This window comes from Homalodisca vitripennis, chromosome 1, assembly GCF_021130785.1.
Source record: "Homalodisca vitripennis isolate AUS2020 chromosome 1, UT_GWSS_2.1, whole genome shotgun sequence".
NCBI classification, from domain to species: Eukaryota; Metazoa; Arthropoda; class Insecta; order Hemiptera; family Cicadellidae; genus Homalodisca; species Homalodisca vitripennis.
Genome location: NC_060207.1, coordinates 184,426,515 through 184,439,462, shown reverse-complemented (window position 1 = coordinate 184,439,462; position 12,948 = coordinate 184,426,515). Strand labels below are relative to the sequence as shown.

At 31.1% G+C, this 12,948-nt stretch overlaps 1 long non-coding RNA gene across 1 annotated transcript; it reads left to right on the top strand.

Annotated features, from left to right (window-relative positions):
• The first annotated feature begins 4,581 nt into the window (after window positions 1-4,581).
• Window positions 4,582-9,291, top strand: LOC124355817. Its single transcript, XR_006921772.1, has 3 exons — window positions 4,582-4,716; window positions 8,624-8,853; window positions 9,143-9,291. It is a non-coding gene; the product is annotated as an uncharacterized LOC124355817 (long non-coding RNA).
• Window positions 9,292-12,948: the final 3,657 nt, after the last annotated feature.

Genomic DNA, 12,948 nt, shown 5'->3' with positions numbered 1-12,948 from the left:
ATGAGAACAACATTATCTATTAACTGTGTAATGGAACTTCTTACTGTATGTGTTAGCCACAACTATTTTCAGTTAAAAGATAGATTTTACAATCAAGTATCCGGTTTACCTATGGGTGGTGTTCTCAGCCCAATAATTAGCAACATATTTATGGACCACTTTGATGACATTGCTTTTGAAAATTGGAGTATTAAACCCAAAATTTGGTTACGGTATGTTGATGATGTCTTTTGTGTATGGGAAAATAAAATTAACATCCAAGACGAATTTTTAAAACACATCAATTCAATTAGACCATCGATAAAATTTACTATTGAAAATGAGGTTAACAGTGAAATTCCATTTCTTGATATTTTGATAACAAAAACAAAAGAAAACACAATTAAAACAACATTATTTTACAAGAAGACTTTCAGTGGACAGTACCTTAATTAAAATTCAAATCATCCTCAACATGTAAAAATTGGATTAGTACAAAGTTTGTTCCAGAAGATTAATAATTTGGTAACTGATAACAAAGATAAAATTTTAGGAGAAAATTATACTACAGAACTTTTGATTAAAAACAACTACCCTCCGTCGATTATTGAACGAGCTAAGGCTAAAAACAAAAGTTGCAAGCAAATTACCAAAAAAGACAATCCTAAATATCTCACTACCGTAACTATTCCTTATGTAAAAGTAACATCAGAAAAAATTCGTAGAATAAATTATAAATTTAACATCCGCACTGTTTTTAAGTCCCAAAATAATATAAGAAGCTACTTAACAAAATTAAAACCGAAAAACAAACATCAAGAAACCAAGAATGTGATATATAAAATTGACTGTGGTTGCAACAAGACGTATATCGGACAAACATCAAGACCTGTGGAAATTAGGGTAAAAGAACATATTTATAATTATAAAAAAGAAAACATTGAAAAACCTAAATTAGTTGAACATGCAGTAAAGGAAAATCATCATATAAATTTTGAATCGTCTAGTGTAGTGTTTAAAGAATCTTCCCGGACTAAAAAAAATAAAATTGAAAGTGCGTGTATGACAGTTATAAAAGATAATTGAATCGTTTATTGCAGAAACCACATAACCAACATTTTTTAATTTTAGGGAAATCAAAAAAAACCTAATTTCTAAAAAAGTAACAAACATTTCAATTTAGTAAGTTTTCATTGTTAACTACCAAGGTATTCAAAGTCGTGGATGTCGATCTTAATCATCAGGGTTGATATGCCACTTAAAAAAAATTTTTTTAATTGTTTCACTTATGGTGTTTCTGCAATAAAAGCTGTTTTTGTAAATCAAATTATAATTTGGTTCCTAATTTTCTGACAGATTTGCAGGTTTGGGCACAATGGAAAACAAAAATATGGTTAAGACACTTTATTCAAAGATAGAACTCATTAACTAGTATAAAAACATGAAAATATATACATTTTTCGGACTAAACCTACTCGTCATCTTCATTGGACCTCTCAATCATTTCGGCATCTGTTGTTGGCCATTGTAACAAAGCATTGTAGAAGTCTTCATACCCTGTGGTATAGTTGGTCAACTTTGTGATGTCATTGAGCTTTGCCTTTGGGATAGGTACCTGTAACCAAGAAATCAACTTGTTGATTCAGCAAAAATAAGTCGTGACTGGCTAGCATATTAAAAAAAAAAAAATTGTATACACTGTTGATATTATTTTTATTAACTAATAACATTATGTTCATTATTATTGTAAAACAAAAATAACTTCATTGTTTTCTTTTAATTGTTCCGAATAAAATTGTAGGAATTAAAAAAATGTCTTACCTGTCCTTGAGGGTAGGCAACTGCAGTTGGTAGCTCCGGTGGTTGGTTACATTTCAGGAGGGTGAATGTGGACTCACGTAAGCCATCAATGAACTCCCTCACTACTACTTTCCCTTGTGAATGTGAGGAGAAATGGAACTGTCTGTAAGTGGATATTTTAAATGGTTCTTTGTCCTTCTTCGGAATGGCTCTTCCTGCTGATTCATCAGAGGCTGAAACTGTCTTTTTGTAGTATGCAGGCCACCAGCTCTTGAAGTTTAATATTTCATGGGTTTTCACTTCATGGACTGTGAATCTACCAGAATTACTAGCCCTCAGTTTCAGTTCAATGTACTCCTGTGGTGTATAAATCCGGTCAGCTTTCCGTATTAGGCGCTTTATACAGCCAAAGTCCCTATCACAGGGGCAAAAAGAATGCCCTCGCACTGGGAAGTAGTATGTAATAGTCTTAAAATGTGAATTGTCACACAGAGCCATTAAGAATCTTATCATGGTGTGATTCTTATTTTGTCCGAAAGGACCATCACTAAACAGTACCAATTTCTTTATTGTATCAGGGACTTCAGTCTTCATGTAGTCAAAAAGAAACGAACACGCCTGATCTGGTGATTTATTTCCTACACCCTCATGGTATACATAAATTTTCGCCTTATTTGTCTTTAGGTTGTGGATACAAAAGCAGTTCACCCACAATTGCCGCATATAGAAGACTTCTTGGACAGGAATGTGCGGCAAAGGTAGATTTTGCATGAAGTCGAAACATATTGCCAGAGTTTCGTCATCTTTGTCATTACTGTAATCTTGCAATTTCTTGAAATACTTCTTAGCCCTGTTTTTATGAACCATCATCTCTGCCACAGCAGTACGTTTGGCACTTTCACACAGAAGAGGGTCTCTTAGCTTACTAGATAGACTTTCACAAGTGCAACAAACATCCACTTAAGGGGGACCAAATCTGTAGTCAAAATTCTCTTTGAAATATGTGTAGTAAAAGTTATACTTAACTACATTGGTTAGATCTGGATGTTTATCAAGAAACATTTCATACATTTTCTTAACAGTCAGTCTGGCGTCCAAATATTTTTTAGGCTTTCCTCCATAATGGGTCACTTTGACATCGTAAGAACTGACATGTTGATGAATCAGATTACAAACAGTGCCAGGTACAGAGTTCCCACTCCGGTTTTTTCCCCGTAAGTCCCTTGGACTTTTGTTCTGGAGTAAAAGGCTACAAATCCTTCTTATGCGTTCACCTGTTACTCCATGCACTTTCAAAAACACATTTTTGCATACCGGTACTAAGCACCCTTTATTTTTTATATAGTACACAAATGTGTGTTTTCTTTTATAGACTGTCTCACTACGTTCATTTTCATCTTCATCATCTAACTCATTGTCAACTGTTACCGGTGCATCATTCTTTGCAGATTTTGTACGTCTACCTACTGCTCTTGCTTCAATTAGTGATTGTAAATATGTATCTTGGCAATTTTTGGTCTCTAGGCTATAAAAATAGTCCCATATATCTGTTACTACTTCTTGATCAATCTTAGAATGACATTTAATCGGGCATTTACAAGTAACATTTTGAGGACAAACTTTGCTTTCTATTCCCTTACCTTTGTAAGTAACATAACCTTTTCCTTTGGTCCTGGATTCACGAATCACATTCCTTTTGTAAGTATTTGGATTGGTGATACCTCTTTTCCTCTTTGGTTGAGAAGGCCCATCACTATCTGAACTTTCACTCATGTCTTTATAACCAGTGCTACAACTTATACTTAACAACACATTAACAACCAAGAAATCAGCCCGGTATAAACAGTATGTAAACAAACCACCACACAGTACACCACTGACAACAGACAGGAAGTGAAGAGCACATGGCAACAAGAAAAGACACGGCTGCCAACATCGCTCAACACAAAAAATAAATTTACCCCGAGTTTGTTGCAGAAACCCCACAACTGCAGTCACTTGAGGGGTTTCTGCACTAAACGAAAGATTCGATGCCCAGTTTAAAGCCTTTAGGATGGTTGCAGTTGTGTGATTTCTGCACCAAACAATGTATTTCAATTTGTAGATTATTATTAATATACTAAAAAGTCAAAATCGAAAGAAATGTTGGTTATGGGGTTTCTGCAATAAACGATTCAATTGTATTTCCCAACCTTCCGTAAATTTCAGTGATATTTTTATACCATTAGTGAAAAAAGAAATCCATTCCAAAATTATGAATTGCAAACCATATTTTTCTACATAATTCTTTTATAATTTATTAGTTTTTGGTCTTTACAGTTAGTTTTAAATTTTATTCTATTTTATCATATGTTTATTCTATTTTATCATATGTATATTCTATTTTACACATATGTTTTTTTTCTGTAAACAATGTCAAACTGATGACGCCTTAACCGGCGAAAGCGCTATTTTAACAAATTTAATGTGGAAGTATATCAAAAATGTTTTTTACATTAAAATAAGTTAGCTGATGTTGAGTCCATGTGGATTTTTACTCTTTAAAACAAATTGGTGTGCTTGTTCTAATGTTCTGAGGAAAATTGGGTTTGAATTTTGATTCACTTGCCGAATAGATTTGATACAATCCTTTATTTCGACGAATGCCGTTCTCAAAAAAGAATAGAAATATTATGTATACAAGCAAAGAATAGAAGTTAGCATATATTGAATTGTTAGTATCAGCTGAAATGTTCTAATCTAAATTTATAGTGTAATTCAGCTGACACTAAAAACTCATTTTTTTTTATTATTTGCTTGTATACGTAATACCTTTATCCTTTTTGAGAACGAAATTCGTCGATATATTAAAAGATTGTTGTTTGAAGTGTTTTTCTTTTATTATTGTAAGAAGCCTCTGCGCATTTATTTTCTGCATACAGTACATCAAGCCCTTTGGTAAGTTAGATTTCAATCACAAGATCTTTACTGTCTAAAACAAACGGATAAACCTAGACGAAAATTCATATTCAGCGATGAAACAATTTTAATATCACTCTCTAAAAATTGTTCTACTAAACTACAAAATTATATTTATAACCTTGTTTACAAGTCGAATTGGTTCCCAACGGCTAACAGCCCAAATATCTAATATTTAGTTTTCCACCACAACTTTGAAACCAGGTTGTTGGTATGTTTCGTACTTCATTCATCATATTAATGTTGTAATCGTAACTTATATCAATTGTAACTAAGTTTTAACATCGCATTTCACGAATAACTTGGAGTCAGATAATGCGCTGGATCTACTTATATCAATTTAAACAAATCCATAGTTTTATATATTTATGAAGAAATCCATAATAAAATATACAATTTTCAAATAAAATCTTAAAAATCTCATTTGCAATATTAGGGTGTTTTTGTAGTATTTCATTTAACATTTTATATTTTTGTATAAAATTCATTATAATTATGTTTAAAATCTTTGTTCTTCAAATTTTTTCACTAATTTCTCAATAGATACATTTATAAATCTGAATATTCATTACAAATGAAAGTTTAATAAATTTCCTAGGTTTATCACATTCGAACTAGTATCCATAACTATAACTTACAGAATAATTTATGTATTTCTCATCTGTTAAATCAACCTGTCTATATTGCCTGGTCATTTATTTGATGTAAAAATGAGTATCGTATTAACAACAGTACAACAGACATTGGAATATTTTTAGGACATTTTTGATTTAAATTACGAGATATGGAAGCTGCATCTATAAATTTTCCAGTTAAACGGCTATGATCTCTAACTTATAATCTGTTTTCACTATCGAATCATTTAGTATCGTAAATATTGAAAATGTTTAATTATTTATATAATTTTCCTATTTTTCAGTAAATATTATAGACTTTTTGTTTTTAAAAATATATTTTTCGCTATGTATTTCTACAATTTATTAAACTTTCGGAATAATTTTGCTGAAGCATTTGGCAAATTTTGTTAAAATTTTTCTGAAAACATAATATGATTTTACATTCATTGTTACATTTGAAACTATATAGAGTAATACCATCTGAATCTTAGTTATCGTAGATTTTTGAGGGTTGGTTTTACAAGTCAAAATTATTTCTTAAATGCTTTAAAATCCATGTAAATTACATGCAGACCAGGAAATTTCTTTTGATGGTTGGTAAACTTAGTGGCCTGACCTGGATGGATAACACATTATTGGCCTACAAACATCGTGTTGTTTACATATATGTAAATATTCTTCTAAATCTCCAGACATAAATATGACTTAAACCTTCGACATACAGTATGTTTTATGTTAATTTTCAGATAATTGAGGGTAAACAAATTTATTTAAATCTCCCATCAAAACAAAATGAGATTTTTCTTCTTTCTTATGGAGATAAAAAAGTCAGTCAGTTTTGTTACAAAATATTGGCTGAATATTGTTAGTTGTTTAATTTTTTACAAGAAAACATAACTTTATAAAGTATATGGGTGTGTTTGGGACTAAAAATGTAACTACTCAAAGCCCTGCAAACTTGTACTTAGCAATTTGCAGAGCGTTGTTGCTTCAGACTGCATACTAAGTAGGTGTACATGTGTCTATTGTTTCATATAGCATGGTATTCATTGCTTAGTTTTGATTATTAGCCATTGGAACGTCTGATTTCATGCTGGAATGTCTCTGTGTTGCTGAATCTACTTCTACATATGTGTTTTTGTAATGCATACCGGAGACCACTATTTTTGAAAGAGTATTCTCACCGGTAAACTGAAAGAACTGTATTATTAGAAATAAAATACTTTATTTCACTTATTTATAAAACTAAATGTCATTATAACTATCGATTTTTCTTTTCTGCCTCAAAAATATAGCGATGCGGGTAGGAAGTGGCAACTCTGTCCCTGTCTACATTTGTTAGATACATTGTAAATGCATAGCTATAATGTTACCGGTACAAAAAAAAAAAAAAAAAAAAAAAAAAACCAATGAAAATAAGCAAAACATTGTTACCCCCAATTATAATAAAATAAACATAAAATTAATTACCTTACTTGGGCTTAATATAATCCAAATTATGAAATAATACGGTGAATCTGTTGTTAACCTTCATTTGAGAGTATTTGCAAATTAGTTTTTCAATCTTTAAATATAAAAAATGGATATTCCAAAAGGCGCCTAGTAGGTTTTTAAAATATCAATTTAAAAAAATACATAATACATAAAGACATTTTTGACAATGGCTATATGAGACAATGTATATATATAAATGTCTTTATGTATGATGTATTTTTTTAAATTGTTATTTTAAAAACCTACTAGGCGCCTTGTATGTATATATATATATATATATATATATATATATATATATATATATATATATATATATATATATATATATATATATATATACATACAAATATACAATATATACTTTTTGTGATTCAATGTTTATGTAAATTATATATATATATATATATATATATATATATATATATATATATATATATATATATATATATACATTCACCCGGCAAGTGAAAGATCCGGGTTCGAGTCCCGGCGGAGCAAGTACTTATTGTGATTCAATGTTTATTGAAATTAAATTAGGCTATTGCCTCTTATACAGATTATATGAATATATATATATATATATATATATATATATATATATACAGAAATGTGTTTATGTATGATTTTTTTAAATGTATATTTTATATATATATATATATATATATATAGTCTATATATATATATATATACATATATATCTATATGTTTACAAGTGGCAATTCCAGTCTTGATATATATATATATATATATATATATCTATATTAAATATAAGTATATATGTAATATATATACTTATTAAATTTTGTACACTGGAAATGTTATACCCTGTTTGTTATTTATTTTTTTAGTTTAGTACCTAGAGTAAATAAAAATATATATGTCATAAACAACCAATTGTCTTCTTGGAGTGCCGAATCCCCTTAACATATAATCAATCAATTTACTCTGCATCATAAATGTGAATTATTAAAAATTACGCGTAAAAATTAACACCCTTTTACGCGTAAAGATTTTTATGGGAGTTAGTCACTCGAGCTATGACGTCTAACAAAATCAATAAAGTATTATATTTTGATAACATCCCCAGTTACGTTTAATACATATCATAGGGGACTATCATATTATTAATTCACATAGTTCTGACTAAGTAGGTTATGTGGGGATTTTAATTTTTTAATTCGTTCAAAGCCGCTGATAAGTTTGATAAAATGTATACAAAGTGTTTACATGTATATATACTTTCTGGTACACAAACAAACTTTAGATTGTTCAGAAGACAAAACTAGTAAATAATTGACGTATTAAGTGTAAATAATAGTAAGTTATTAAGAATGTTTTTAATAGTTTTTACAAAGCATACAAATTGCCTATCTTCTTTTAATAGCCAGAGCTAGATTTAATGCCATTAAAACAATACTAAGCGGTTTCTTAGCATCAGTTCACATTTCAGTGTCATTTTGTGTTTGTTTCTCAAATAGATTACTTGCAAAATGTTTGACTTTTTCAAAAACTTTAGTTTTTACCAAATTATCGGTGGAGTTGTGGTAACTGGCGTATTGATTGGAGGTGTCATATACTGTATCTGCACAAAACGTACGAAATAAATACTATATATTAAAAGAACTCATTAGTATATTTAGGTGCTTTGGGTGCACGAATTTAAATTGGTCAGTTCTATCGAAAATTCAAATATTTTTAGTTTGTAGTGTTCATAAAACAATCATAACTTTTTGCGATACATGGCAAATATTAACATTTTGTTGTATGATTGTCAGATATAGTCGAGATGGACCTGGGCCAGACCCAACTACTGAGCCAGCCACTGATTCTCTCCATATTTTATGGATGAATAACAATTATAATTGTGAAGATTCTAAATCAAATTCAAGTGTACATCTCTTGACTGACAAACAAAATGAAATGTTAAGTGTAACCCTTAAATTTTGATACAACATCGATAGTGGCAATGGCAGGAAGTCTGGAGCGCCTTAACCAATAAATACAGGTACGATCTAATCATTTATCCCATTAAAAGTTAAGAAAATCTCACACTTTCACATTTACTCTTTCTAGATTAAATACATTCAATCCCAGCCTAAATACAGTGAATTTCCTATTTGTGGCAACTTTCCTGGACCTTTAGGATATGATTTAAATAAGAGACAGCGGATTTTGGGTTTGTTATGTATTTTATCGTTATCTAAACATTTTTCATTAAAAATTAATATCTTTTGAACTGATAACTTAAATTCACACATAATTAATTGAGACTAATGTTTATTTTTTATTTTCAGAAACACCTACTGGACTGACGTTTATTACCCTGAACATATCGATAGAACCCTGAAATTACAAAAAAACACCCGATTATGACAAAGAACCTATGGATGTGACATTTAAATCCTGATAAAGACTGTTTACCCCCTATTATGAATTAATAATAAATGAGACATATAAAAGATACATTTTGTATTTACTGACATTCATATTTTAATTTTACCAAGGCGTAACTTACGATAATGTTCAAAAGTACTTATCAGTCTCCGTGGTATGGTTTCCTCACTGAGAATTGTGTTGTTCTACTCTGCAGGAAGGAAAACTACACTCCCTGAAGAATATATTTGTAATTACTACACAACTCTACTATCTACCTACCATGAATCATAGCATGTACCATACCTGAAAGAAATTAATTTTTGTTTTTGAATGTATTGAAATAGTTAATGAAATATGCTGGTGTCATGAAAATATTCAATGGGTAAGTGCACGATGTATGAGACATGTTAAAGCATTCAAATAAGATTCTATTGTAGCCCTTTACTTTATTTGAATTTGAGCATTACTATGTTAAAGTATATCATACAAGATTTTTTTTAAATTTTGTTATGAATCCTAATGTATGTAATAAGATTAACTCAAAGTAATAAGACTTTTTAAAACTTATCAACTTACATTGGGAACACAGTAAATGACTGAAAGGGCAATGAGCGTGCGAGAGCGCGTGTTAAAAAAAAATCATAACTTTATTTGATAAATGACAAATAAAAACATTTTGCTATATGATTATCAGATATAGTGGAGATGGTCCCGGGCCAGACACAACTTTTGTGATTGCCACTGATTCTGCCTACATTTTATTCATAAATACCAGTTGGGATGCTGAAGGCTCAAAATCAAATACAAATGTACATCCCTTAATTTAAAAACAAAATAAAATTTTGAGTATAACGCCCAATTTCGATGCAGCAACAACAGTGGCCATGGCAGGCAATCTGGAGCGCCCTAACCAATAAATACAAGTTTGCAATAAATATATAAAATAATTTTCCAAATAGACCCAGCTTTTCTCTAGATCAGCGCTTGTCAACACAATTATTGTTTATAGTTTATAAGATAAACACCTTTACTTTGTAATTTTATATTAAAAAGTCTGAGAAATTCCGTCATACAACACAAGAGAACGCAAACCTATATTTTGAGTGTGCTGATGTGCCAGAGAGTATGTCAGAGAGATGGTTGTTGACGAAAAGGTCAAGCTTTTGAGATCTTTGCTGAGGCTATCTCTGAAAGAGCGATTGACTACGATACAGTAAAAAGCCACAAACGGGTTGTCCTTGTTTAGTTTGTTTACTATGTGAGCATGCTAATTTGTTTCTCCCTTTCATTAATTTATCAAATTTATTAGATAAAATACCCTTGCTAATTACAATTCAGATTTGTTTAATGCGATAACCGATGAAATACTGCCCACATTGAAATCTCTTCAAATACAATTAACTTGTTGTCGTGCTCAGGGCAATGACAATGGGTCCAACATGCGGGGTTACAATTTAGTGGTGTTCAGTTAAGGGTACTTGAAAAAAACAAGTGTCCTATTTCTTTCTCCCTGTGGAGCACATTCTCTCAATAGAGTGTTTATACCAATAAACTTAATTCTGATGTTATGACATTTTTTTGGAAACTGAAATTTTTTAATCTTCATTCTCTAGCAGCCCTAGCCGTTGGAAATTGTTTGAAACAAGTACCGTTGCTTTACAAAGCCTTTCTGTAAACTCGTAGGAGCGAAAGCTGTGCGCCCAATTGTGAAGCACTATCCATCAATCCTCAAAGTGTTAGACAAACCCCTGGAAGATAAGGTACCCACATTAACTCCATCAGCAAGAAATACCGTTTTAGCACTCAAAAAGTACTTTGGATCTTCCAAAGGCCTCTTGATGTCATCATTTTGGCTCAAGATCTTGGCTTCCATTGATTAAAATAACGTAATAATACAAAAGGAATGTATCTTCCTCAACGTCGAGACACAACTAATTAAAGATGAGATGCAGGCCCTACGATGTTCATGTGTAAACCACCTTCAATGAAGCAAAAGTAGTCGAAGACATATTAGGCATTCCACCTAAGTTTGTTGTTAAAAGGAACCCGATAAAATGACGCCTGAACCTGAACAACTCCAGCTAGCGGTATTCAATGCATTCAAATCTTCTGTTCTTTTTTTCTGTTTTGGATTCCATTATGGCTGATTTAAAACCAGGTCTGTAAGTTGTGGCCGGATATGTGAACTGTTTTAACCAGTTATTTCATTTATGGACTTGGAAAATGAGGTACTTAAAGTAAAAACAAGCGATCTTGTATCTAAATATCCTTTAGACTTTATAGATTCAGACAACTTAGCTGTGGAGGTTGTTTATATGAAGACCGTTCACAGTATTCCAATCGGAGGAAGATCCAATGAAGTTTCTCAACTCCATCTAAGAGTTCACCTTCAAACGATTTTTATAAATCTGTGTACTGCAATAAGAATTTTTAGTACAATTCCAGAAGCAATATCTAGGACTGGTAGATCTTTTAGTAGATTGGCCAACTACTTAAAAACCTGGCAGAGGAGTACAACAGGCTAAAGTCGACTAAATCATTTAGGACTTCTGTTGATTGAGAATGAGCTGGAAAAGACGATTGACTTTTCTGATGTGATTGACCTTTATAGTCAAAAGAAAGTGAGAAAACTCATTATTCAATAGAGTTATTGTAATGTAGCCCGTGTTTAATGGCATGTGAACAGCATTGACCGAGTGACCTATTGTAACTGAACTAAATATTTGTTTTAGTCTACTAGTGAGTTATACAAAAAATAAACACATGTCGTTATCATTTAAAAAAAAGTGACGTGTTGTAATTAAACTTATGATTGAACTTGTAAGATATTTATAATTATAACCTATATTTTCAGTTTGAATTAGTTATAATAATTTTATTGTATAATTTTGTAAAAATAACCACGAAATTATACTTCAGCATTGGTTTTGGGGACCAGGGCCCTTAGTCATGTGGGGCCATGTCTGATTGTCTGAACAATTAAATCAACTTGTTACCATGAAAACAGTATTTTTATATTTAAAATTATTTGATAAGTTTTTAATATCATGGAATGGCTTCCCGAGGGTAATCTGCTGAAGAAAATATGTCGCTTTACGTTACTCCAAGCTGCAAGCTGTGGCGCTGACTACCGGACATCGGACCTGCGTGACAGCTGTGTTGGTTTGGCGGGAACATTCTTCAACATGATAAGTCAAAATTATATATACGTGTATTTGATTCATTTATGTGTAGTATATAGTACGTAGTATATGCTATTTATATATTGCTGTAACAAGTATTTAGCGTGAGTGTGTAATTTGTGTAAAAATAGGACTTAAACTCTGTTGGTTGTTTTGTGTTGACTTTTGTTGACCTAATCTTAATATACGCTACTTACTGAATGTCTAGATGTGATATGTATAATTATCTCCAAAACGTTCACTTTTACTAGTGGTTGGTTGTTTTATGTAGAACTATTTTGACCTGTAATATTTGGTTCATTTTAAATAATTAGTGCTTGTTTTATTACGTAGTGCTTAAGAGGTATTGCGCATAAGTGTTGACAAACAACTGGTTTGTTGTGATTCCTGACATATGCGTGTAATAATGGTCTGGTTATTACGTTATATTTTAACGTATAGTTATGGGTTAGGCCAGTGCATTAATCCACCTAAAGAAGAGAACAGATTGCAGATCTCGAAACGTTGTATTACTGATTACTTTCATCAAAGAATGGTGGCAA